At 40.9% G+C, this 27217-nt stretch overlaps 1 protein-coding gene and 1 long non-coding RNA gene across 7 annotated transcripts in view; one reads left to right on the top strand and one right to left on the bottom strand.

Moving 5' to 3' along the window:
• Positions 1–27217, top strand: part of LOC150045740 (neurotrimin) — a 1008551-nt gene that overhangs the window by 523003 nt on the left and 458331 nt on the right. The gene's annotated exons all lie outside the window — the stretch shown is intronic.
• Positions 9904–27171, bottom strand: LOC150045742 (uncharacterized). 2 transcript variants are annotated; one of them, XR_016532842.1, is made up of 3 exons: positions 27067–27171; positions 25071–25177; positions 9904–9982 (listed from the first exon to the last, which is right to left on the bottom strand). It is a non-coding gene; the product is annotated as an uncharacterized LOC150045742 (long non-coding RNA). The 2 variants fall into 2 exon arrangements; XR_016532841.1 differs by lacking the exon at positions 9904–9982 and adding an exon at positions 15819–16553.

The following is a 27217-nucleotide window of genomic DNA, read 5'->3' as shown; positions in this document are numbered from 1 at the left end:
CACCATAATGTGTTTTAAAAGCAGCACCTCAGGTAGTAAGAAAAAGAGGTTGTGGAGAGTTCCAGAGATTTCCTGCAGGGAGAATGAGATACAACCGGTTATAACTCAGGTATGCCCTAAAGGTTCACCTGTTAGAAGCTGGTCCCCAGTGTGACTATGTTGAGAGGTGATGGAACCTTCAAGAGGTAGGGTGCTATGTGAAGTCAAAAGGGGTTGTGGGATGCAGGTCTCCATCCTTGGCTTTGTATTTGGAGATTCAGTTTCTCTCACATGCTCCCTTCCTGTGAAGCCATGTGCCATGAAGTTCTCATTAGAGCACAGCTGATGCTAGTGCCATGCCCTTGAACTTCCACAACTGTGAATTGAATAAACTTGGCTCTTTATAAATATCTAGCCTTGGGTATTTCATTATTGCAATGAAAAATGGACTAATATGGTGTGTCTCTTTGCTGTACCTCTGCTCCTCAGAGCCTGTCTCTAGGAAAGATTTCATTGCTGTGCTATTGATGTTTCCGTTTTCATTTCCTGGTCCCTCCACATCCTCCTCTTTTATTTCCAACCTGAGGTTAGCAGATGTTCTCAGAATCCTTTTCACTTTATGGTGCAGCAAACTAAGTCTATTCAGTGCCCCCGAAAAGCACAGTGACCTGAGTCTAGAAAGTGATGATTGAAGTCACTCAAACATACCTTAGCATCACCAACATGAGACATTCTATTCTTGGACTGGCAGAAATACAAACGAATTTGAGAGCCCAGGGTTGGAGAATAATGGTGGCCTAAAGAAGTTCTCTTTACCTGTAAGTCACAAATTTTTCAAGGCTGAGAGCCTCACTTCCAGTCTTCCCCAAGACCAGAGTATTGGAATGTATGAGTACAGGTTCCCAACCCCCCCCACCCGAGTCTGCTTTTATTTTCCTTAAAACAATGACCAATTTCAAGATCTCTTGCTGTTCATCAGACAAGAATCTAAGCTTCCACATGAGCTGAGAGCTGGTCATGTTGTTTGTAAACATGGAGAGATTTAGGAATTATTTTGAATCACTCATACTTTTCAAAAGATCAGCTAGTTCACTAGCCACGATGTTGAAAATGAACAATACAACTTGTGGGTGGAAACAGAAGGGGGAAAACTGGAACAGAACGAAGGAAGGGGTGCCATTATTCAAAAAAGAAATATATTTATTATCTGACTCATAAAACTGTAACCTCTCTGTACATCACCTTTATAGCAAGGAGGGAAAAAAAAAGCTGGGTACAAGTGGCTCAAACTTCTGCTAGGAGAGTTCAAAGGTCATACAAGATGAGGCTAAATGAAAGGATCTCCAAGATATAGAAAGAAGAGCCACATAGGGTGACTGTTGTTCTTAATGTACTATGTTATTTCTCATCTCTTTTGTTGTCCCTTGATTATCTCATATTGTTACAGTATGTTGTTACCTTGTTATCTGATATATTGTATATATGTTTATTTGAAATAGGTTAGGGAAGGGGGAAAACAAGATGAGGGGAGGGGGTGGGGGAGGAAAATGAGGACTAAAACATGAGAAGGGGTAGCAATGATTGTTAAGTAATGCACTTTCTATCTGGCGAATATAATGTAACCCTTTTATTAATTACAATAAAAAAAAACAAGTGGCTCAAACTTATCATCCTAGCTACACACAAGGCTGAAAGCTGAGGATGCAGGTTCAAAGCCAGCCTTGGCAGGAAAGTCTATAAGACTCTTATTTCCAATAAAAGTACTCAGAAAAAGCCTGAGGTGCCATTGTGGCTCAAATAGTAGGGTGTTTATCTTGAGCATAAAGAAGCTCAGGGATAGTGCCCAGCCCTAGAATTCAAGTGCCAGGACAAGCAAAAAAAGAAAAAGAAGTTTGTTATGATGACACACTGTGTAACTTACCACAGTCAAATTTCAGATAAACTGGCAGATGGGAGTCCCAAGAGGAAACTTGTTAGAAATAGAATGAGGATGGCAGAAGTAGGAATGACACACCTTATCTTGAAGGCCTCAATGTGTGATGCACCCAGCCAAGAAATTCAATGGGACTGAAGTTAGAAATGAGAAGGGATGGAAAGACTAGCTAATGTAGGCTGGTATATATCTGTGTGGAAGAGTCAAAGAGTCAAAAATGTAAAGGTAATAGGGGAAAACCAAGCCAAAGGTAAAGAATGTAAATCAACATGAGTGGTATCTTCAGGAAGGAATGCAAGTTAAATGGCCCTGTGCAGGGATTGTGGTAAGTCACTCCTCAGCCTCCTGCTGCTGAAAAGTATAAAGGAACTAGACTGACCCAGCAGACATTCCCTCTGGACTAACCAGTTTCAATTAAGACTATCACAAGAGCTAATTATCATGTTAAACTTGACTTTCCTTTTCACTGTCCTTTCTCCCTCTGATGGATTTGCTCAGCAGCCCCAATGCAAGGCTCTGAAACACTGGAGGTTTCCTATGATTTCTTTGACTCTGGCAGCGACCAAGGACTTCTAGAGTATTACGTTTGGAGAGAAAACAGGAGTGGTAATGTTCTTTCCCTCTCTGAGAAACAAAGGCTGCGAACATTGGAAGAGCAATTTGATACAGTTTAACCTTTCAACTACATGAAAGAGCATCCCCCCATGCTTCCTCTGACCAGGAGTACCTGGAGTTGTTTGAACACAACTGGGGACAAGGAGCTCGTTAGATACAGGTTCTGGGCAGCTGTCTGTGCCAGGATGTGTCTTCTACTGTTGAGCTGACATTCTGCCTCTTACTAATTTTCACACTTTGGTCTCAGTGCTGTCTTGTACTCAAAGGTTCTGGGCCTAGACAACCCATGGCTGACTGATCCTGGCAGTACCTGAGCCTGGGGAGAGGAAACCCATCCATCAGTCATGGCTTCATTCTGCTTCCACACAGGCCAGTGGATCTGCCACCTTGAACATGACGCTGGTGGTAGCCCTAGGTTCTTCCTCCTATCACCCAGCCTTTGCTGAAGAACAGAGAGATGGGTCACATGCTTCTTTTATTGTGCTATGTGAACTTCTTAGCCATGAGACCATGTGCATACCCTGAAAGCAGGAATTTGAACCCCCCTTTTTTTCCAAAAGGAATGCTGGAGTTTGCAGAGACGCAAGTGCCTTACTCAAGATCGCCATTACCAAATGGCAAAAGGCAATTTTCAAGCCCATGACCTTTAGATACCAAACTGTGTTCTGTTGTGTCACACCAAACAAAAAACTTACTATACACAATCTACTGAACAAGCATTCATTATAAATCAGTGTTTGAATTTGGGAGGGTCTAGACAAACTCTGAACTTGTGTTTACATAAGTATCTGGTTACCACAAAGCCTGCACCAACCATTAGCACTCTACTTTGCTTACTCATCCAAATGCCTTTCTGTTCTGAACTTGAGAACAGATTTTACAATTAAATTCATAAATTAGCAAACAAAACAATACCAGCAATATCTTAGGATTGTCATATGCATTTTTTTGGCTATATATCACACACAGACAACCACACAATACATACGTACTCTCCACTTGCAGTGCACCTATACATACCATGTACTCACATAAACTTGACACTAGATAACACACATGCCACCACACAAACATATCACAACACCTATGCATACACACACACTTATAAGCCATATATATATATATATATCTTATAGCCATACACACAGCACTATATCCATGCAGAGTGCACACATGTACCTACACAACATAAAACTACACCTATATATATGACCCTTATAGATATATATACTAGACACCGTATAAAAACCAATACACATATGTATGAGACACAATTGTATATGCAGTACCACACAGATGCATTATACCCAAATACATTCTATATACATATATACCACATACAATACACATACCATGCACCACACATATGTGTTTATACCATACACATACACATACATGTGCACATATACATGTGCACAACACACAAACACCACATGCACACATCAACTATACCTTAACATACCACATAGATATACACATCGCAACACATGTGTTATTCCCACACAAACCATACATGTACATGTATACCACACATTACAACTACATATACCATACATGCACATATACCACAACACACTATACCGCATATAAACATACATTCTACTCACATACCATACACACATGCTCACACAACACAAACATACCCTATAGTTAAATTATAAACACACATACGTATAAGCAACGGACATAGAAACATACACATACATGTCCACAATACAGATATACTATATCTTACATATGATGTGGAGTGCATGTTCTTCCTTACCTCCCACAGGCATTCCTGCTTTTGTTTTTTGTTTTATTTTTCCCCATGTAAATTTAGGACAGAATAAAATAGTAAAAGCTTGGAAAGACAGATGTGTCTGGGTATGCATTCACATGTGTGTGACTGTGTATCTGTACGGTTACAGTGTACACGTGTTGTATTCCTCTGAAACTGAGAGGCTGATCGGTTGCCAAAAGAAAAGGCTTCTCAAGCTGAGGCCCCTGGGACCCAGAGGCTGGGGACAAACACTCCACCCCACTCTCTGAAGCCCCCCCCCCAACTCTCCACTCTCAGCCCCCCTCCCCTCCCCTCCCCAATCCCCATGGGACTTAGTCACCCTGGGATCTGGACAGATTTGTTGGCAGCACAGGCAGCAAACTCCCTCAGAGTCCCAAATCCCAGAGAAATGAATATTCAGAATATTCAGAACACACCTCACATAATTCAGTATGTGCGATGCATCCCCCTGTGAATCTGTGTGGACTAAAAATACCTGCATCACTGCATGGTGCCAGAGAAGGCTGACAAAGACATTGGTGTTTGCAGGCAGGCACACCTCAGGTTACTCTTAAAGTAACCTCTCTTACATTTTAAACAGGTTGGTGGATTTATCATTTAGGTTGCTGCCAGAAGGCAGCTATTAAGAGATGTGGCTAAGAATGGTGTTTCTCTTTGTAGGATTAAGGGGGAGGGGGAGGGGAAGGGAAGAGGTGGTTGTTTTCATTATAGTGTCATCTTTTTTTTTTTTCTGGTTGAAAAAATACAATTACTTTGAACTTAAACTTCCTTGGATAAGCTCATATCTTCAGGGAAAGTGAAGATGCTGTCTCCCCAGTGTTTGTGAATTTCAAGGGGGAAGCTGTGGGCACAGGCCAAGAGGGAAAATGGGAGCAGGTGGACGGGAAGAGGAATGGCTCTCATTCTTTCCCATCTCTTGTCTCTTGAACTCAGGAGAAGGCAAGATGGAATTACAAGATCAATTAGTGGCACAAAAGTAAATTACCCAGCAAATTAGCTTTTCAGATGTCCAACAGCGTGTCCTCAAAACACTACAGTCTTGCCAGTCTGCTGTTTGTACTGCATGGGGCTAAGGAGGAAATGTGGTTCAACTTATACAGAGAGAAGCTCAGGGTCCTGAAAACAGAGGGGAGAAGGATCAGGAACCTCCAGGTTAGAGCTAGGGGGTATGCATATTCTGTGTGTGTGTGTGTGTGTGTGTGTGTGTGTGTGTGTGTGTGTGTGTGTGAGAGAGAGAGAGAGAGAGAGAGAGAGAGAGACAGACAGACAGACAGACAGACAGACAGACAGACAGAGACACAGAGACACAGAGACACAGACACAGACAGACAGACACAGAGACAGACAAAGAGAGGCAGAGAGATAGAGGGACAGATAGAGACACACACACACAGAGCTAGAGAGCTTGCAGATTTTCATTAATCGGTATGTGTGGTTAAATGCAAGAGGTACCTATGTGCCTATTTGTGTGTCTGTGTGGCAATTTGACTGGTTGAGGGAGAGAATGTCTATATGTCTTCCTATGTGTGTGTATGCATACTTACTTGTCTCTGTATGTATGCTGGTGTGTTTACCAGTATGCATCTTTGTGTTTGGGGTCTGTTTCATATTATCTGCCTCCTTCTCTGTGTGTGTTGTTATTTATCTACTTTGTCTCTATCTCTTCTCTAAGTCTGGATGTGTGTGCTTATGACGATGTGGGTATAACTGTGTGTGCATGATTCCGTGTGTTTATCTGTGTCTGTGGGTAAGGATGTGGAGCATGAGGTTCTGCAGAGAGGATGTTGAGGGCACAGATGAGCACTTGGTTAACACAGAACCACAGGCTGTGATTCCACTGCCAGCAGATGGGGCTGGAGGTACAAGTTTGGAAGCCCTGTTGACTCTAGCGGTACTGGGCTGGCAGGAAAGCTCAGAGGAAAACAAAGTGTTGAATGGGGAAATGAAGGGAAGTCCACACCCATGAGCCTGAAGCAGCAGCCTGAGCACAAGGCAGAATGGTGCTGCTCCACTTAGAAGTGATGAAAACTGCATCCTTTTCTCTGTTCAATCTACCACTAGAGATTAGCTGGCTCTCCAGCAACAATCTGAATTCATCCCAGTGTTCAAAACAACTCCTTTGTTTTACACATGAGAAACAAAGCTTAATTTTCTGTTGCTTTCATCTACCTGGCTCAATCCAACACTGTTTTCCTTCTCTTTCTAGCTTAGTTTGATCAAAATATCTTGTTTGTCTCTCACTCCTTCCCCTCCTTCATTACTTTACACCTGAATAATTTTGGTCTGGGACCTGCAATCTTTCCCCATTCCAGTCCACCTTACTCTGCCAGGAAGTGTATCCTCCTCAGACAGCTTTGATATTATCAGAGTCTGTCCAGACAGTTCAGCAGTCTCTCTCTGCCACACTCAGAGTCTAGTGTAAAGGCCTTGAAGTAACATACCTTATCACCCCCACTCTGTCTTCACCTATTCACCCTTAGCTGTTTCTTTCTCAAAGACAACTTATACTGAACCCCACTCTCTCTGGCTTAACTTAGCGCAAAATGTCTGCTTCTATGTACCCCATATTCTATTTTTTTCTGAATGTCTCAGCTTCCTCCAGTTTCTTTTTGCACATGCTTCTACTTTCTCAGCAAGCCAGCCTGATGACATCTGGAAGAAATATCTGTTTCCTGTTCTTCTTTCTCTCCAGATATTTCATCTGTACTTCTGTGCTGTAATTTGCCTCTTTTCATAAGAAATTGTGTTATTCACACATAGGTTTGATTCCTCTACCTTGAGCATGGTGTGTGTGTGTGTGTGTGTGTGTGTGTGTGTGTGTGTGTGTGTGTGTGTTTACTGGTCCTGGGATTTGAACTCATGACCTGAGGTTTTTTTTTCATTATTATTCCAGCTAATGCTCTACGGCTTGATGACTTCCAGCTTTTTGGGTGGTTAATTGTAGGTAATCCTCTCATAGGGATTTATTTGCCTAGGTTGACTTTGAACTTGGATCTTTATATCAGCCTTCTGAGTAGGTTGACTTACATATATGAGTCACCAGCACCCAACCATGGGGTTGGTAATGTTTTCCACTGACTAACTGTAACACTGTGAATGTGTAGTCTCACATTCTGCTGTTGGTTTCCTTGATACTTACTGGAAGGCACTAGCAGAGATGAGTAGATTGTACTTGCTCAGATTTTTGTACTATCCCCCTGTGGCAAGAAGTTTTCCTTCTCAGATCACTCCTGTCATAGGCTACTGAGAAAGCAAAGGTGGATGTCAGTCCCTAATTCAACCTTTCTGCACCCATTTTCTCCTGTCCTGCTCCGGATGGTATCCTGCCTGAATGTGTCACTTTCTGTGTAGCTCTAAAATGACTTTCTTCCTTTGTATTGTGGTGATTTTCACCTACTCTTTCAGGGTGCATGCAGAAGCAGAACAGGAGAGGGATGTTCTGCCACCTCTGACATCTGGTTTTCTGAGAAATTGGCCAGTCCTTTTCTTGCTCATCTTCTGTCCTGAATAAAATTCCACATTACTTCAGATGGGTTTCTTTAGTGCCAGTTCTAAGCCTTCCAAATGCTATTTCCACAACTTTATGCTCTCATTTTATTTTATTCTTAGTAAGATGATAGAGTTTTAGAAACAGAAGGAAACTTGAGTGAGAATTCAGGAGACAGTTTAATTGTGGGGCTCGTCAGCTGCTGCTTTCTCATTCCTTCTGTCTTGTCGCCTTGTCTTTCCTCATTCCAGACAGCTTCTGGATTCCTGCTAGGATGAAAGGTTTGACCCTCAGCTCTGAGCTGTTACCACTGTGACCTAAAGGAACTTTATTGCTTCTACAGATTTAGGTTGGAAAGAGAGCATTAAGTGCTACTCACAAGTCATTTCATTTAATTCACACCATAACACTACCGGCCAGTTACCCATTTATATGATAAGATAACAGATAGCAAGATTTTTTAAGCAACTTAAATAATTCCCTTGGCCTCCAAGGGATGATGATAAGTAATGAACCCAGATATGCTGGAATATTACTCAATGCCTCCCTCCCCCCACCAAAGAATCTCCCATATTCCTTTCAGAGGACTTGAGATGGAGTCTTGGATATGTCTTATTAAATATCACTGTTTCACTACCTCTGTGCTAAGTGTGCCCACATAGGATTTATTTAAGAATCTAGCCAACTCTAAATATGGAATCTACACACAAGGGGTGAAAGTGTGAAAATCCAAGTAAATGAATTATTATGTGGTGTGTGTGTGTGTGTGTGTGTGTGTGTGTGTGTGTGTGTGTGTGTGCCAGTAATGAGAAAAGAACTCAGGGAACAATCCCTTGGCTTTTTTGCTGATCCTAGCCCTTGAACTCTGGGACTGGGGACTGTCCCTAAATTCCTTTTGCTCAAGGCTAGTACTCTACTACTTGTGCTTGACAATATCATTTTTTTTTTTTGGCAGTGGGGTGGGGGGTGTTCATGGGGCTTGAACTCAGCCTAGGAGCTGTCCCTGAACTCTTCAGCTCAAAGCAACGGCCCTACCCTTGAGCCAAGCGCCACTTCATGTTTTCTTGAGGTTTATTGGAGATAAGAGTCCCAGATCCTTTTGTGGCCTGGACTGGCTTTGAACCTCCATCCTCACATCTCAGCTTCCTGAGGAGCTAGGATTACAGGTGCGAGCCATAGTGCTCGGCTTACAGTATCATTTCTGTTTTTTGTTTTATTTTTTGTGCGTTTTTTTCTGTAATTAATTGGAAATAATACATTCTTGCTCAGGCTGGCATTGAACCAAACTATGCTCCTCAGATCTCAGCCTCTTCAGTAGCTGAGATTAGAGGCATAAGCCATTAGCAGCAGGCTATACTTCTCATTTTAAAATAAAACTAGCTGATGTGATTGCAAGTTTATTATCTATTGTTGTGTATGCTTAAAACACCCAAGAAAGAGTTAATGTGACCTTGTGACCCGGAAGTTTTGTGCTTCTACCATGGAGGACATAAACAGCATCATGCATCACCCATGTAGCCTTGGCACCTCTGTGCTACCTAGGTACTTAGGGATGGTTTCCCTTCTCAAGCTGGCTACCAGACAGGTATCATTTAAGTTGGTTTATATGCCTATTTCCTTTTGTAGCTATTCAGCTTCATATATATTTATTAACATCACGAGTCTGTCTCAGACCACTCTAAGGAGCTGCAATATAAATCACTGGTAAATAAATGAAGCCACTGAGGCAATGAGTGACTTCTAGGAAAGTGGAGGTATCTTAGGCTGGCTGACACAGCGGGACTGAATATTAGTGTAATGTGTTGTTCTACTTTGATGAAAAAAATGATAGCTATTAGCTATGAAATATTGTTTATATTATCAGTATGAATGCATTGTGTGTGTGAGCTTGGTTTCCCCCCTATTCATCCAAGGAAAAGCCTAGTGACAGCTCTGTGCCCTCTGCCATCCCCATCCAGCCCTTCTCTGGAGACACAATGCCCCCACTCTTCCCTTCACTGCTCCTGAGGGCCGCCCTGCCCTGGACTCTTCCCAAGAAGCCTTTCTCCCTTTTCTCTCTGCGTGTGTAACTACCAGTCCCCTAAGTCTTTCCATTCTCATCATGTACCTTGTCTTCTTCTTGTTTCCCTGCAGCTTCTTGCAGTTTCTCCCAATTAAGACTGAAGAGCTTCAGCCAATTTCAGTCCTAAAACATAAAGAAACTGTCAGTGCCTTCAAGGGATTTCAAAGCTCATCATGAAGACAGGCTGTGTACACACAGAGAACTCCCTTGGCTCATTCCCTTGGCTTCATTCATTCATCCCCCCCCCATACTACTGGATTATGTTTTAGTGCACCTAGGACATCTTATTACCAAGTCATTCTCTATTGGGTACAATTTAACCAAATCCCAAATGCCTTCCAGCAAGAAGAGAGTAGATCCAGGCAGTGCTGGCACAAGTAATTCAACAACAAGTGAAGAAGCAGAGCTCACAAATTCAGGCTAGCCCTTCATCAACCTTGGGGAAGTCCTTCCTTACATTTTCCTGTGGCTCAGAAGCATCTGGCTTTGAATGGGAAGTTTCAGAATGATTATACCCAGGGAGAAATAGATATTGACATGCTCATGGATGCCCAGATTTGTCAATTTCTTAGTGTCCTCTGCTTCTCTGTTTCATTTGTCTTGATTCCCCAGAAGGGCCTCATATATTGGCTTGTTCAACCAAGATCTATGTCATCGGGTTTCCTTTGCAAGCATTTATGCTCTTCATATTGCCAGTTCGTTACTTTCTAGCTCTTTTGCTCAAATTTGGGTACAGTTTGCAAAAGACAAATCAAGTTTATGTAATTGTGTACCTGAAGTCAGAGATATGGTGGTGTTGAATTCAATGAGTATAAAAACGGAATACAGTATTTTAAGAATGCATCTAATTTTGTGGCTTCTATTTTTCCATCAGTTGATAATGGCTACATTGAAAGCTATTGCTATTAAGATTTTATGAAAGAATTATGCTGTCATACTATTGAGTATTAGACCAGATTCAGAGAGAACAATGTTGGCACTTAAAACCAATAGCATATTTTGTACTGAGGCTCAGTGCTTAAATGTGAAAAGAAAATATAAGTAAAGAGTATTGTCACCTCAGCTCCCAAAGTTCAAGGTAGGGGAATACTGGGTCAAGGTTCTTGAAGACTGAGTAGATTGTGATCTGCCACACCTTCTGTCCCAATGAAATTAGTCTAGTCACTTTGACTAGAACTGCAGCAAGACCTAAAGTTAGGAGACACCTCTTGTGACCAGGCTTTTCATCTTAATTCTAAGCATTAATTTTCAAGATGCATTTTTTCATGATGATATTGAATATTTCCAATTATTGCTTTGTTTAAAAAATGGCATATGAGCGTGATGTGGCTCACGCTTATAATCTTAGCTACTCAAGAGGCTGAGATCTCAGGATCAAGGTTCAAAGCCAGCCTGGGAACAAAAGGACCTGAGACTCTTATTTTCAATTAACTGCTAGAAAATGGGAAGTGGGGCTTGGCTTGAGCCTTGAGCTGAAGAGCTCAGGGATACTGCCCAGGCACAGGGGTAGGGCAGTAGCCTGGAACTGAAGAGCTCCAGGACAGAGTCCGGCCTGAATTCAAGCTCTATGACCCCACCCCCAAATGATACCCGAAACAGTCTAATAATAAGATGTTCCCCATTAAATATATTGATATAAATCCTATGAAACATTTTAACCTTAGAGCGCCATATATTTCAATGGCTCTTTCTTCTTACTTACATTTACATCTTACAAGCCCTTATTTCAGGAATTGTAGCTAAATCTGAATGATTTTATGCTTAGATACATATTTTCAGCCAAAGTCCAACAATTAATTTAATGGAAAGCTTGTTCTGGATAAATCTTCCATTCCTATTCAGACTGCCTAAATTCTGCTCCCTAATATTTTAGCTAAATGAAAGAAATAACGGCATTCTATGGGAATCAGGGCTGGCTACTCTTAATCTACCAAACTATTAACTAAAGTTATCAGTGTGTCCCAAGATCTTCTATACTAAGGGAAATGTCACAAGATCAATTATCAGTACAATTTGGGATTCCTCTGTCAAAGATCCATCTGAAAACATGAGAAACTGATTTGTGAATTACAATTGAAGAGAGCTTTGGTATGAACTGCTTACACACAGGTTAAACTCAGGAAAGAAATGGTAGAAGTCCTTTTCTAGAGCCTGCTGTGTATAACTCCCTTTAGAACAGCAGTGTACAAATGGTAAACAGCAAATGGCTCACAATTCTTTGAACCAACATATCCTTCCTGAGCATATTTCCTCACACATACAATAAATAAATAATTTCTCTTTAATCTCTCTTTGTCTTCCACTCTTCCCCATCCATGCACTGGGGAACCTGGAAACACTTTATGTAAAGAAAGTTTTCTTACACTAAAAAAAAAAAATAAATGAATATATATACATATATATATCAGTTTAGACATCACTTCTCATAGTATAGTCTTGTGAGATCTCCATGAGGACAAAGTCTAAATTCTATATATACAGCCTAGTTGAGGCTGAACTGGCAATCTTCTCAGCATTTTGATAGTTAATTAGAAATAAAAGCAAGTGGCTCATGCCTGTAACCCTAGCTACTCAGGAGACGGAGAACTAAGGATGGAGGTTCTAAACCAGCCTGGACAAGAAAGACCATTTATCTCTAAAAAGCACACAGAGAAAAGCTGGAAGTGGCATTGTAGCTCAAATGAAAGAGTGCTATCCTTAAGTACAAAGACATTCAGAGACAAGAGCCCTAGGCCCTAATTCAAGCCCCCAAGACCATCAAAAATAAAATAAAAACATAAAGGGGAGTCCCATAGATTTGTCTGCCTTGACTGGCTCTAAACTGTAATCCTCATATCTCAGCTTCCACAGTAATCAGAGTTATAGGCATGAGCCATGAGCAACCTAGTAAGGTTCTAATAAGGAAGGAGGGAAGGAAGGAAGGAAGGAAGGAATCTACAGTTAGGTCTATTGTTATGATGGAGATAAACTAGATATTTTAAATAAAAATATATTTATAGTAGCTCTCTACCTGACTAATTCAAGATGGCTTTTCACAGAATTGTGAAATGTCATGGATTCTAAGTTACAGGAGAGCCAAAATATACTTACATTGTTCTGTACTTGCAGTGACCTGTGCATGGCCTTGCAGAGTTACTCACTTAATAAGGGTTTTTGATAATGATGGTATTTAAAATGATGACAGGTGCCTCTTCTGTGGTCTCTTGTGGTTTTTGTCCTGGTGTGGGAAGTGGCCAGCTGGCAGAGAAAAAAAATATCTCTTCCCCACTCTTTGCTCTGTCCTTTGTTATGCTCTATTATTCCCTCTTGTGAAAGGCTTTCCAAGGGCTATTTTTCAGTCTCACTTCTTTTGGAGGACAGTGAAGAGGCCTCCCTGGGGCCAGCAATGGCGGAAGCAAGCAGGCAGCTCACAGGGAAGGCGAGCCACGTGCACAGAAGAGTCCGGCCAAGGGAGTGACACTTGACAATTTTGTTTTGAACTTCTCTGTTATTTCCAGTAAAGCAATTTTCTTGACATTTTCTTGTGACATTTGAAGGGGGGGAGGAAGAGCAAAAGGTTTTTTTTTCTTCCCCCTTCATCATCTTTTTTTTTTCCATCTCTGAAGTGATCTATATCATCTTTCTTCAAAAGTCAACACTCCTTTGTGTCTAACAAACCTAACACATGTAGTGAGTGTGGTAGATAAAAATACGAGGTGGCTACTTTTGTGTACATCCATGTGTCTATGTGTGTAGATGTGTGCTTCTCCGTGTGAGTGGCCACCTATGTGCATAAATGTGTGTGCAGCTCTATCAGCATGCTTCCCTTGCCTTTCCCCGAGCTCAGACTTCCAGCGTGTGGATTATCCACAGCCAATCTTTAATCCCTCGTCAGTTCTCAGGTGCCTGGCCCTGTTACTCTCCTGATGTCTGATCATGAAAAGACCAATTAATTTTAATCTTAGCCAAGGCAAAACATAATTAAACAAATCTGCTAGAAGAATATCATATGAGGCAATCCAGAGCCAAAAAGCAGGTCACATTCCGCCTCTGTGAAGGCCAGAGATGACATTTTCATTTTCTCTCTGTACATTAGAAGCACCTTAAAGAGCTATCACATCCGTTGGAGCTGAGAAAGATCTCAAGTTATGTGAGTGAAACTTGCCCCTTGTCTCTGACTATGGAATGAGAATAACAATGATGACGCCAGAAGTAGTGTAAGACTTATTGAAATAGTATGTATAAACTGTACAGCATTATATGAACTTTGTAAAGCATAGATTCTATGACAGTGGTGCTTGAAGTACTGTAGAGCCTGCTGGTTCTACAATAGCTGCTCTTTGGGAGAGTTTGCATAGACTCCCTTCTCTTTAGGATCTATGTTGGGTAATACTATCTGGTCGGACTTAACATGGAAAAATCCCACATGTCTCTTTCATCATCTCCTCACATGGCTCTATTTGAAAGACAGGCTAGCTTCAACCACACTTCTTGAAGGAATATGACTTTTATTAAAATAACATAGGAAGGTTATACTTGACAAAGATTGTATCCCCAGACTCTAGACACCCAACTACTCATATTTGTTAGAATGAAAAGGAACTTTCATTTTTTCTCCTCAAGGTACAGAGCCACAAAGTAACAATGAAATATGTGCATCTGAAACATACTTAAATCGCTATTGGGTCATCATTTTTTCCTTCTTTGCATGTTTATAGAATAAATGGAATTTCTAATCCCAAACTATAAAATATTAGATTTATGACTAAACTTGATGACAGCATTTAATAATGTGTGTATATTTTAATCACATCTCTCTAGTACTCAATTGTGTCATTTTACTTAAATGGTTTCAATTTTCTCCATGAAGATGTCTTTGGCCACAAAGGCATAGTGTCTCCTTTTGTATATGTAATTATGAGAGGGCTTGGAATCCTCTCAGTTGGTTTGGAAAAACCCAGGTGCTCAAGGCAGGGCTATCCCTTTTATAATAGCAAGTGTTCTTGTTGTACCTGTGATGTAGGGCATGCCAGAGATGCATCATCATTACCACAGGAATTTTGAACTTGTAAATTGGATTTTGACAATAGAAGCTATTTTCTTGTCAAGTTTTCCCATTATAATTCTGCTGTCTTTGGAAGAAGAACCTGCTATCATTGAACTTGAGGACTGTATACTAACCAAGTAAAAGAAGTGTCCTTGAGAAACAGATAGAAGCCAGGTAGCTGAAGATGAGGAAAGAAAGTGGGCTCAAGAGGAAATAAAAGGAAACAGAGACCAAATGAAGTTGGCATGCTTGCTCATTTTGCTTGCTAGGAAAGTCTGTTCTGTTAAGTTTCTGTTACTTTCTTCTGGATCCATATTCTCTCAGAAAAGACAGAGAGAGGGGAAGGAGGGAGAGGGATTGGGGGGTCATTGCCTGATAGGAAGCTTCACGGTCCTTAAAGAAGCTAGCATGTGCTTTTTGCAAATAAGAAAATTGTATCATCCCTGAAAAAAAGAGAGAAAATAACTTATCATCTTATCATTCTCAACAAACAAATCAGTATCAGTGTAAACCCAACTATCCAATCCAAAAGACCCACTCATATTTTGCCAAACTCCCTAATGTGAATCTCTTTCCTTTCTGGTTTGTGCTTTTTTGCAGGAACAGATATTAACTATAGTTGTCATAATGCTTCGTCTCCTGTAGTTTGGATCAGTGTAATGGTCGTCTGTCATTTACAGTCCTGTCAGACTTCAGGTGCAACCAGACTGCATGTTCTAGAAAATGACTCTAACCTTGAGTCTGTCTGCTGGTTTCTGACAGCCAGCCCCTGGTAGTCCCTTTGGGCAGTAATATCAGAGAGATGGTATTGTCTGAACACCATGCCTATCTGACCCAACCTGAGAATATTAGACTTTATTCTTGAACAAGTTAGCACTTGCCTACAACTCTTTTCTGGAAACAACATGAAAAATGAAAATGTGGAATCATGGTTGTGCTGGTAGCTTTGGTGTGGCCTGGTTTGAGGTCCTTTGGATGAATGCCCAGGAGTAGAATTGCTGGGTCATAGGGAAGCTCTATGTTTAACCTCCATACTTCTTTCAAAAGTGGTTGAACAAGTTTATGGATGGAGGTGGGAAGGAAAGACCAGGACAGAGCAATGGAAGGAGAAACATGATTCAAAAAAGAATTATACTCATGACTCATTACCTAATCCAGTAATTGTAGGTGGCCCTTCTGTGTATCTATGCTACAATAACAATAAGAATTGTGGAATTATCATGATGCCATAGTCCTATTCCCAATTACCAGTCCTCAATGTTCTTGCTCAGTTTTAAATAGAAGTAAAGTTTGTTGAGGATAACTCAAAATATAGGGTGTAAAAGAGGTTTCCAGAAGGGGACAGGAAAATGCTTCTCCTCTTATTACCATCAAAATGTCATGCAAGTGACATGACTGATCTCAAAATCAAACTACATTTAATTCTATTTGTAGAAAATAATACTTCAAATCTCTTTTTTTAAATTTTGTTCCTTTGAATCATAGAGAAAGATGAGTGTTGGCACTTGATGTCTTCCAGACAAATTTCCCAAAAGATCCTTGGCTCAGACTTGCAGCTCTTCTCTTGAAGTCTTTTAAATAGTTGTCCTGAATTCCTTTCTTCTCGCTGGATTCCATATATAGATTTCTTTATGTTTCAGTGGCCTGTGTCCTTGGAATCTTGAAAAGCTGAAAGAATTGTTTGTGTCATAAAGGAAAGTTTCCAGACTTTTGTGTTTGTATGTGCAATGCTTTATAATATATATATATATATATATTAGTTTGTTTGCTTTTTCATTTGGTCACCTTTAAGAATTGCAACAGAGACTTGAGTAAGCCATGAATGTTCAGAGAGAGACAGGGGACACAGGAAAACCAACTTCCCATTTTCCTGTTGTGCACACACATAGATGCACAGAGCCATCTAGTCAAATCTCTATTTCTCTCCCAATCTCAGCATATCATAATATTATCAAGAAGCTAGAACTGAGAAGAGCATCTCTGAATATAACATTTTCTCCCCCTTTTGGACCACTGTGAAGGCTCTAAAAGGAGACTGCAGCTACTGCAGGCATTTATTCTGAGAACAGAATTTCTGGGCATGCTCCATTCCACAGTCAACAGACCTGGGTCTATTGCAAAACTGTAGTCTGGAGAAGGAGAGACTCAAGGAGACAGATGATCACAAACTATAAATACCTTGCAGGTAACAATGCACATGAGGGAAGGGAATGCTCATTTGCTCAGCAGGTGCTAGGACAAGGAGCTCTAGCCTAGAGTTAAGGAACAGAAAAAAAATATCTAAACTGGGGATTAGCAGAAAATCTCCTCACATAGAGAGTTCCCTGCCCAGGGCTCTAGACTTTGAATTCCAGTGCCAGGTACTGAGGACAGACACAGCTAATAAGCATGAGAAAAAAAATCCTGCCAAATTCAAGGTCACAGGAGGTAACCCACAGCTTTCTGGTTATCTGTATTTCGGAATGACATCTACCAAACCCCTTTGCCTTAAGCCATTTAATTTATAGCCTAGTTGTTCCAAAAACAAATCACTCCTATTCAATTCCTTATTGCATCTGTAAAGACAAATCCCAAGTCTTACTAAGTTCCTTCTGGCCTCAAAGCTAGGGATATTTGTGGGAAAGTCAAGATCTGTGCCCCGCCCTCAGGGGTGTGAGCTAACTCCATGCGCAAAGATGTCAGGCTTACCAAATCACGTGTGATGGGCTGAGAAGTCATAAAAACATTTTTTCAATTATTTATTTTTAATTTTTTTCCCAATTAAAACAGTATAAGATGCTAAACATATGTTAAGAACAGCAGAAAGGACATTCCAGGAATCATGATTCCTGTTGAAATTATCTGACTGCTTTCTGAATGTGTCCCCATAGAATTTGTCAGGAATCTTCCTCATGAAAGGAATTGGTGTGTTTCCATGGGATCTGAGTTCCTATACTGATATCTTGTGTTTTCCAGCCCTGATTTGTTTCCTCTAATTTTCTGCAAAGGTCCTTTCTCAGCTAGTCAACTACATGTAGATCCCTGGGTTCTTTTGTATGTTTGTTTTGTTTTATTGGGGGTTTTTGGCTTATTTTCCTTTCATCCCACTGCCCAAGTAATGCAGGCGTATCACATTTTGCCAACCATAATATCCGTGGTCTGAGGAGGGACACAGGAAGTGGAAAATGAAGGAATTTGGAATCACACACTAACCTATCTCACATAGGTCACCTTTTAATTGTATGAACCTGAGTAATTTACTTGGTCCTCATAAAGCCTAGACTAGAATTAAGAAAACCTTCCTGAGAGACAGGAGTGGAGTTGCAGTTACATAAATTCATAGTCCTATACACAATAAAGCTTTTTATTTTTATTTACTCATTTGTTTGTTTATTTTTGTCAGTCCTGGGGCTTGAAGTCAGGGCTTCATCACTGTTCTTGGGCTTTCTCAAGGCTAGCACTCTACCACTTGAGCCACAGTACCACTTCCAGCTTTTACTATGTTTGTGGTACTGAGGAATCGAACCATGGTCTTGATGCATGCTAGGCAAGCACTCTACCATTTGGTCGAACTACTGGCCAAACACATACAGCTTTGGTTATAGAGAAGCAACCAATCTGTGGTAAGCCCTAGTACTAAAAGCACATTGGAAGCTGAGTTCACACCTGCATTCCTAGATATTCAGGCTACTAAGATCCAGAAAACCAGAGTCTCAAGCTAATCCAGGCTAAAAACATCCCCACAATCCATTTCCAAACTAACCAGCCAAAAGCCAGGCTGGAAGTATGACTCAAATAGTAAAACACCAACTGAGCACCAAGGCCTACAGTTCAAATTGCAACACTGTCAACACACACACACACACACACACACACACACACACACACACACCTATCACACTGGGGAGCTGAGAATGGTGACATTCATTTAATCCCATCTATCTTGGAGACTGAGGATTAAGAGATCTAGCCTGAGCTACATAGCAAAAGCGCATTTCAAAAAAATCCACCCCCCCACACACTGGCTCAGATTGACTGATTACAACGAACTCCAGCTCATTTGACTCTCCCATTCCAAAAAGTTGCCTATCACACTAAGAAAATTTAATAGAAAAGCAATCTTTAATATTCATTTAGCAGGAACCAAGTGGGCTTTAGGATTTTCACGCTTTCAACTCACCGCTGAGCACTTGCCTGTGTGCTACTGGTCTCCAGTGGTGAGAGGAGATGGAAGAAACTATGCATGAAAGCCAGGAGCCAGGAGATATGGGGCTGTGAACTGAAAACTGTTAGCCAAAGGACCAACATTGCACTACTCTGCAGGGCAAAGTGCTGCAAAGCACAACCAGATGATGTATTCTTGCACCCATCTACATCATGAATAAGAAATCAGGTCATAGCTTACTTCTTCTTGCCTAACATGAATGACTTGTGATTTAGGAAGTGGATTGATATCCAGGTAAAGCTTCACAGAGGAAGGATATAGCTAAATAAATGAGAGCATGGTGTGCCATTAAGGAAGGCTGTACCATGTGTATGTGTATGCATTGTTATTAGGGCTTGAACTCAGGGCCGTATGTTTTTGCTTGGCTTTTTCTGCTTAAAGCTGATGTTGTACCATTTTCCTACTTCCAGCTTTTTGTTGGTTCATGATAAGGATCTCGTAGACTTTCCTGCCTGGCTTAGCTTTGGACTGTGTGATCTTTAGATCTCGATCTCCTGCATAGCTGACATTACAGGCATGAGTCACTAGTAGCAAGCTGATACTGTTCATTGTGTTAGAGTTCTTGGAAGAAATAGAAGCAATAGTGTGTGTGCATTGCATGCATGTTTGCATGTGTGTTTTTTATTTGTGTGTGTGTGCGTGTGTGTGTGTATAAGAGAGAGAGGAGAAAAAAGACAGAAAAGAAAGAAAGAAAGAAAGAAAGAAAGAAAGAAAGAAAGAAAGAAAGAGAGACAGAGAGAAAGAGAGACAGAGAGAAAGAAAGAAAGAAAGAAAGAAAGAAAGAAAGAAAGAAAGAAAGAAAGAAAGAAAAAAAGAAAGAAGTAGAGAGGGAGGAAGGAAGGAAAGAAGGAAGGAAGGAAGGAAGGAAGGAAGGAAGGAAGGAAGGAAGGAAGGAAGGAAAGATAGTAAAAATGGGCTCATGTAATTGTGACTGGCAACTTTGATGTCTGCAGGACAGGTCAGCCAGCTGAGACCCAGGAAAGAGTTGATGTCCCAGATCAGATCCAAAGTCATTCTACCATAGCCTTATCCAGGGGGATACAACTTTTTCTATTAAAACCTTCAAGTAATTGGATGAGATCTGCTCACATGATGGAGGATAATCTGCTTTATTCAAAATTCACTGATTTGAACATTAATCACACCTAAAAATACTTTCACAGAAACAGCTAGAATGTATGTTCCATTGTCTGGATATTACAGCCCAATCCAGTGGACCAGTAACAAGTAGTTATTTTTAAAAAGGAACTATTTAAAAGTCATAGGGCAGTTACTTTATCACATTCTTGTTGAAAACTGCTCAAGTTAGTAGTAGAGTCTTGAATGTCATGCTGCTGAGGACTGAGGAAAGAAGCAACGGGTAAGAGGAGTTCCACTTCATTCCATGCTTTGCTGTTTTGTTTTGATTTGTTTTTTGTTTTTTTTTTGAGGAGATGAAAAAATTGGCTGAAAGAAGTTCAGTAAAGTCACAATGACTAAGTAGGTGAGCAAAGTTGTACTAAAACATACCAGGGCATTAAGTTTGTGTCTTAGGGCTGGGTATACATTCTCAGAAGGCATGGAAAAGAAGATTTCAACTGGAGTAAGAAAGGGCTTCTCACCAGACACAGTGGTTTATGCCTATAATCTTACCTACTCAGGAGGCTGAGATCTGAGGCTCGTGATTCAAAAGCCACCCTGGGCAATAAAGACCATGAGACTCTCATCACCAATTAACCACTAGAAAAATGGAAGTGGTGCTATTGCTCAAGGGGTAGGGTGGTAGCCTTGAGCTGAAGGGCTCGGAGACAGTGCCCAGGCCCAGAGTCCAAGACCCACAATTGACAAAAAATAAAATAAAATAAAAGACTTCTCATCTGGGTGCTGGTATCTCAATTGCATAATCCTAGATCTTCAGGAAATTGAGATCTGAAGATCGTAGTTCAAAGCAAGTCCAGGCAGGAAAGCCAGTAAAACTCTTCTCAATAATTAATCACAGAATAACAAACAAGCAAGAAAGCAGTCAAGGAAGGACAGAAAGAAGGAAGGAAGGAAGGAAGGAAGGAAGGAAGGAAGGAAGGAAGGAAGGAAGGAAGGAACTTCTCTGTCCATCAACTTCATAACTACAAAGTTTCCCAAGGAATTCTTATCAAAAAGAAAATCAGAGCTTTACCTGTTTGCTTCTTGTAAAGTCCAACACTTCAGTGCATAACCTTTTCATGCCAATTATAGTGCATCTCAAGTAATTAAAAAGGAAAAGTCAAAACATTCATAGTCCATATTCAAAGGTCATAACATCTTGTTTCCTTTCCAAAGCTGGGAAAGGAGTAATTTGTGGGTTTTTCTTTAAGTGTGGCATGACATCTAAACAAAAATCAAAGCTAACTGTGTATGTACGTTCTTTTTGGGGTCTTAAAGACCAGATCCTATCCAGATTGTGGTGAAATCCTCAGAGAACTTCAAGTGACTGCCATACTCAGAAAGTCTCTTAAGTTTCAAGAGAAAACCAAAAATATACTCTCAACATCATTGTTCAGATGAGGAAATTAGAAAGACTTTTCTCGGTTACAGAACTAATTTGTGACAAAAATTAATACCAGGACTCAGCTTCTGTGAGCTCCATTAAATACACATTCTCCTTAGCTAAAGTTCAACTTCTGAAATGTTAGAGCAGAAGGTGGTAAGGAGGAGATGAAAAACCAGTGCCCAGAAGAAGCCCTGCACCCAACAAAATAAAAGAAGAAGAAGACAAAGAGAACAACATGTCTTTGTACCAGTAGGTGATCTGATATCCCGAGCCAAAGGATAAATAATGGGTGGAGGCCTAAAATTGTCATTAAATGGCTGACTTTTTGTGAGATGGTAGTAATGGAAACACACACACACACACACACACACACACATATGGTTGCTACAGATATTGATATTGAATAGCCAAAGAACATTTACTTGACATGAGGCAAGTACTAGTCTAATTGCGCTCTCTCTCTCTCTCTCTCTCTCTCTCTCTCTCTCTGGTGTGTGTGTGTGTGTGTATGTGTGTCTGTGTGAGCATCTGTGTCTGTGTATTTATACTGGATCTTGAACTCAGTGTCCACTGCTTTTAGCTTTTCCACTCAGGAATGGTGTTCTACCAACGGTGCTTCACCTCCTTTTCCAGCTTTTTGCTAGTTAATTAGAAATAAGAATCTTATGGACTTCTCTGCCTGGACTGGATTTGAACCATAATCTGCAGATGGCAGCCTCCTGGCATTGATACCCACCTTCTAAGCTCTTTATGGCAATAATTTGGTCTCTCCATTCAGTATCCTATGTACTGAATACTATCAGTGTCCCTGTTTTTCAGATAGGGAAATTTTGGACATTTTTACTACTACCAGAAATGGTCAAATCTAACGTTTATGGCTCTGAACAGGGCACAAATCTCTCACTCAGTGGGGTTCATTTAGCATTGGATATCTAAAGAAAATCCCTCCTAAAAAAACAAACAAACAAACAAAAAAAAACTAGAAGAATTTCAACTTCTCCACCATCTAAGCCAGACACAAGCAGAGATTCATGAAGTCAGAGTATGAGTTTGATTAACTCTTTTGAATTTACTGTACTGTGGTTATCTGCTTCCTTTTCCCCAATTTGTGGAAGAAACAATTCTCACAAATTAAAAAAGAAAGAAACCCTCTGTGTCTACTACAGGCAAATACTGAGAAATCTTTGAAATACCAGGATCCAAGAAGATGAAACAATAAAGGAAAGTCTTGGCAAGGGGGATATGAGCAAAAGTGTTTCTTTCCAGTCTTGATTTGGAAATAGTTTTCTGCTGTTGAGACATAGAAGAGCAAATCGTAGGGGAACTATATTTGTTCTATGCTCCTGGGATAAAAACACTGTGTTTTATTTAAGAACTTAGGAAAGTCTGGATAATTAACTAGGTGCCATTCTTAGCCTTAATGTTGTTCATTCTAGCCAACTTCCACTACAAACCATGAGGCAGGGTTGACAACAGAATTGACTTCATATGGCGACTCACAGAGCTGGGTCAAGACATGAGATAATCTTTTCTTTAGTTATTGGTCTGGGTGCTGTCCCTGTGCTTTTTTGTTCAAGGCTAACAGGCTACCATGTTGAAAAACAGCTCTACTTCCAGTTTCTGGTGGTTTGTTGCAGATAAGAATCTCACAGACTTAGCCAAGCATTATGACTCATGCCTGTAATCCTACCTACTCTGGAAGCTGAGATCTGAGGATCGAGGTTCAAAGCCATACTCTTATCTCCCGTTAACCACCAGAAAACCAGAAGTGGTACTGTGGCTCAAGGGGTAGGACGGTAGCCTTAAGCTGAAGAGCTCAGGGACAGCGTCCAGCCCCAGAGTTCAGGCCCCACAACCAACACAAATATAAATATATAAAAAATAAAAAATAATAATAACATAAATAAAATAAAAATAAAAATTATTCTCACAGACTTTTCTGTTTAGGCTGCCTTAGAATGGAGATCCTCAGATCTCAGCCCCCTGAGTAGCTAGGATTACAGGTATGAGCCACCAGCACCAAGCTATATGATACCCTCAGTTAAGGTAAAAACTGGTTCTCAAGGGTACAGCAAGTTTGATAGAGTCTCAGCTTTGGAGTGTAAGCAGATCTACAATGGCATGGCACCATCTATAGTCTGGGTAGTAGAGATGGAGGCTTAGGTATTCAAGATAGCTGAGCATCTTCCATGTTCCCGGTAAGGTATACAATGACAAATAGGCATGAAAGTCCTGTCCTTATAAACATCTAGCTTAAGAGGAACTGCTCATTGAGTAAGCTGGAGGGGGGGAAGGGGAAGAAAGAGATCATTATCTTATGTGTTCAGTTTAGTCTGGTAGAACCATTCCCTTGAGCTAGCTGATTTTATGCTTTTCCAGGCAGGTGGGGGGCCCCAAAGAGAGCTGGCTGACACGTAAAAATGGCCTGCTGCATTTTTGCTGACATGTCATCTGTATCTGACGAAGTAACATCTTCATTATGAAATTACATGAAAATTCTGATGCACAGACTAATAGAGAACATCCCACGCTCTTCCTTGAGAGCCAAGTGACAGAAACAGCAAAGAGCAAAGATCCAGAGATTGCCCCTTCCCCATCCAATTCCATTTTCATACCCACCTGTCATCTCCCCACAAATGTCATTAGCGCACAGAGGGGACAGAGACTCATTGCATTATCAGCCACCATAACAAAAGAGCTTTTTGTATTCAGGCTGCAGTTAAATGATGGAAAATAAGATAGATGTCAAACAAGTCCCCTGGTGGAATGGTGTTCCCTATGGGCCTAGAAATGAACAAAAGTAAATAACCTTTCTATTAGGAAATTTCTCTACGATGGCCTTGAAGATCTGTGAGCTGGAGCTGTTGTAAAAGTGATGTACTATGATGTACTGTGAGTCCTTGTAGTCTTAGCTGGCAATGGGGAGAGAATTTCCACACAGGAAAGAGGGCCTGCCAGGTCATCAGAGATGTCCGTAATTCCCACATTTTTACTGCTGAATAGAAACCTAAGTCTATGGCACAACCTCAGAGCAGGAAGCCCAAGCACCCACATCATCATGCTGAAGAGATGCATCCTAATGCCAGTGGCATAGCTAGAATTGTTTTTCTCTTTCCTCTCTGCAATCATGAGTGTCAGATTCTGGTCTCTAAAGAGACTGAAATGTGAGAGATTCTCCTCAAAGAATGAAAATGATAATCAGATAGAGGGAAAGGGTGAGTTTAGAAAAGTTCTAAGATATTTGCACGCCATTATGTGGCATGCTCAGTGGCATGAGGAGCTGGGAATGGCAGAAGGACTTTGCTTGGGTCTCTTAGAGCCCTGAGCCAACTCAAAGACATTCGCGTAGGAAGGCAGAGACAATGCCTTTCCATGAATGTATGTAGCAGTGTCTGCCATTCTCAGATGCCTTCTGATAGGTCAGATTTAACTGTTAGTTTCTACTCACAAAGCTGGAGCCCATCACTGATCTCACCGTGTTTAGTACAATGCTGTCTCAGCAAGACTCTTTCAGTCATCCATTGATATCCATGACTCCTGTTCTACTCTACTGTAGCTCCTGTCCCTATTTTTCTTTAAAAGCTGCAATGAAATGGGCAGATGTTGGTGAAGGATAGATCCATGCAGTTACAAGACAAATAAGTTCTGGCCATCTCATGTTCAGCCTGGGGAAGCATGAACGATAACGCATTGTATTTTTGAAACTGCTCAGAGAACAATTTAAGTATTCTCACCACACGGCACATGCACAAAGGGTAACTAACTATGTGATGCAATCAATATGTTAATTATCTTGATTGTGGCAACCATTTGCAATGCATACATGCACTAAAATGTCAGGTTAGAGATTGGGCTCTTTAGTTTACTAGTAGATTACCTGCCTAGCATACACAAAGCCCTGGGTCCAGTACCACACATTAAAATTAAAAAAAAAAAAAAAAAAAAAAACATGGGCTGGGAGTTTGGCCTAGTGGTAGAGTGCTTGCCTAGCATGCACGAAGACCTGGGTTCGATTCCTTAGTACCACATACATAGAAAAAAGCCAGAAATGGTGCTGAGGCTCAAGTGGAAGAGCTCTAGCCTTGAGAAAATCTAAGGACAGTGCTCAGGCCCTGAGCTCAAGCTCACGACTGGCAAAAAAAAAAAAAAAAAAAAAAAAAACCAAAACAACACATGTCATACATCTTGAATAAATGAAATTTCATTTATCAGTTACATTTTTTTTCTTGCTGTCCTAGCTCTTGAACTTAGGGTCTGGGCACTATTGTTGAGCTTCTGTTTTTGCTCAAGGCCAGCACTCTACAATTGAGCCGCAGCGTCACTTCTGCTTTTTCTGTGTATGTGATACTTAGGAATTGAATTAAGGGTTACTTGCATGCTAGGTAAGCACTACATCCCACTCCCAGCCAGTTATATCTTAATAATGTTGGGGAAAAAAATAAGAGATTTGATGATCATGGGAGAAAAGAAAATAGAGCTTTGATAAATTTGTTTCCTACGAAATGAAGCTTAAACTCTCTAGCAAGCCTTGTGGAACACTTCTTTCTGGTTTCATCTGCCACCATTTCTCTGGCACAATTAACTTCTTACTGCCTATTTTTTTTTTGCCAGTCCTGGGCTTGAGCTCAGGGCCTGAGCACTGTCACTGGATTTCCTCAAGGCTAGGGCTCTACCACTTGAGCCTCAGCACCACTTCTGGCTTTTTGCTATGTATGTGGTACCGAGGAATTGAACCCAGGTCTTCGTGCATGCTAGGCAAGCACTCTACCACTAGGCCAAACTCCTGGCCTTCTTACTGCCTCTTACTGCACAGTTCAGGATCTCTTAAACCTCCATGTGTTTATTCTTTCTATTTCCTTTCCAGAAATGATCCCTCTCTTCCAATTGGTAGCTTCTTAACTCTTCTTCATAAGCTACAAACTCCTCTCTTCTGCTAAATTTTCCCAACTTCTTTGATCCTTCAATGACATCACCTCTGAAATTTTAGACTTGCTAGGTATCACTGTCTTAGCTCTAATGACATGAGTGGCAATTTGTGTGCCTATCTGTCTCTTCTGTTAAGTCATGAACTACTAAAATAGAAGCAGTGGTGTTATATGCCATTGTAGATCATGATGTTCTGCTATCATCGCTTGTTAGATGATTACATTTGCACAGTAGGTACACATTCTGGGCACATTATGTGAAAGAGTTACTGTTAATGACAGCCACCTTTTACATTTGAGAAAACGAAAGCAAAATGAGAGTAACCTGTCACTTTTATACCTGCCACAGACAAAGAGACCTTAGATTCCAGTCCATTGCTGGTATTTTAAGTTGTCACACAATACCTCTTCTCAGGAAATGATTTACTTAAGGAATGTACATGGCTATGGATATTGCCCAGAGGATGACAGGAAACCATACCATCCATTCTCTCCAGCTTATGACTTATCTTTGACCAATCTGCCAGCCCAGCACTCCCATCTTACCTGCATGGAGCCTGGCACAGGTGGGGATTGTTGTACCTTTGATTTGGCCCCCAGCTTCAATTCCTCTAGGTCAAATGATCCTGGCATGGCTCTACCTTTGTGCGTTTTCACTCTCTCCCCTTTTCTCCCAGTCCTTTCCCCTCTTCCTCTC

Source organism: Megascapheus bottae, chromosome 27, assembly GCF_031878675.1.
Source record: "Megascapheus bottae isolate mThoBot1 chromosome 27, mThoBot2.hap1, whole genome shotgun sequence".
Taxonomy (NCBI): Eukaryota; Metazoa; Chordata; class Mammalia; order Rodentia; family Geomyidae; genus Megascapheus; species Megascapheus bottae.
The sequence above is the reverse complement of the archived record's forward strand: the minus strand, read 5'-3'. Positions and strand labels throughout refer to the sequence as shown.